We start from the raw sequence: 1,526 nt of genomic DNA, 5'->3' as shown, positions 1-1,526 counted from the left end.
GTTTTAAATTAAGAAAGGTGTGCAACAGGGTTGTATTCTTTACCTTACTTATATAATAGGAAACCATTTTAAGTGTAACACAGAAAACTTTTTTTAATAACTTGCAGGTTCTCTCATATACATTAACGTACATGACCACTGTAAAAACAATATGAGCTGTAAAGAGTGAGAATTATATTTTTTCATTTTATAGATAGGAGTCCTGGTGTGGCATTGTGGGTTAATATGCTGGACTGCAATATCTGTTACATGGCAATATTGGCAGTTCAAGCTCACCAGATTCTCCTCGAAAACCCTATACAGGGTGGTTATGTTGTTAAGTGCTAACTTGACAGCATTTAAAAACAACAACAACAACAACATTGTAGATAATATAATTGAGTTTCAGAGGGATGAAGTCACATGACTATACACTTAGTCTAATAATCAGCATAGATCTTTTCACATTTGATCCAATGATCTCGCTAGTATATTATAGTTCTCCAAAATACCTTCCCCATTCATCAAAGAAGAGTCTAACAGAAGTGTGTAATTATCCCTAATAATTTATTAATGATTATTAATTACTATGACAGCAGGAATAATAATCATAATGTTAGTAGTAACACCAAGTGTTCTAAGGAGATCATTTAGAAAGCCTTAGTATTATGTAAAGGAGCTCTGGTAGTGTAGTGGTTACAAGTCGGGCTGCTAACCTCAAGATCAGCAGTTCGAAACTACCAGCCATTCCACAGGGAGAAAGATGAGGCTTTCTGCTCCCGTAAAGATTTACAACTTTGGAAACCTTGTACAGTGTTGCTATGAGTTGGAACCGACTCCATGGCACAGCACCACTACCACCACCACCAGTATCATGTAATGGAGCACAGTGCTCCACATGATAAGCACTGGGCTGTGAATCACAAGACCCAACGATTTCAGCCCACAAGTCATTCTGTGGGTGAAAGATGAGGCTTTCGACCCCTGAGAAAATTTAAAAGCCTTGGAAACCCTATACAGGGTCACTGTGAGTTGGAACCAACTCAATGACACTTAGCAACTAAAAACCCCAAGTCTTATGTAGAAAGGTTTGTTATACAAATAAATATAGACAGCTATTGTTAAGTGCCACTGAGTTGGGTCTGAACTACAGAGCCTCTATGTAGGGTTTTTGAGGAGAGACTGGTGAGCTTGAACTGTTGACTTAAATAGGCAGTAAGTGCCTTAATTTACCTGGGTTGAAAATTGTCATTTGCTTGCTCTTCTACTTTACATGATATCCTACAAGAAGGTTTTTTTTTAAATTATTACTGTACATTTATGAGGATAAGTGTATGTGTTCCCCAAGGTATTTCAGTGGATACTGTTACCTGTAATGACCCATGCATACTTAAATTCCCTAGTCAGAGATCCCTAAACCATGAGTTCCTTCGAGGAGATGGAGGAAAAAATTGGGGAAAGAGGAAGTTACGATATGAAAGTTCCAGAAATCTGTAAGTATATAAATGTTTTGCCATTTTGTGAATACCAAAAAATATAATCCTGGC

The 1,526-nt window shown here is 37.3% G+C and overlaps 1 pseudogene; it reads left to right on the top strand.

Moving 5' to 3' along the window:
* Positions 1-1,399: 1,399 nt before the first annotated feature.
* The window catches only part of LOC102835763, a 197,855-nt pseudogene continuing 197,728 nt past the window's right edge, over positions 1,400-1,526 (top strand).

Source organism: Chrysochloris asiatica, unplaced genomic scaffold (genome assembly GCF_000296735.1).
Source record: "Chrysochloris asiatica unplaced genomic scaffold, ChrAsi1.0 scaffold00224, whole genome shotgun sequence".
In the NCBI taxonomy this organism is placed as follows: domain Eukaryota; kingdom Metazoa; phylum Chordata; class Mammalia; order Afrosoricida; family Chrysochloridae; genus Chrysochloris; species Chrysochloris asiatica.
This window is presented reverse-complemented; position numbering and strand designations above follow the sequence as displayed.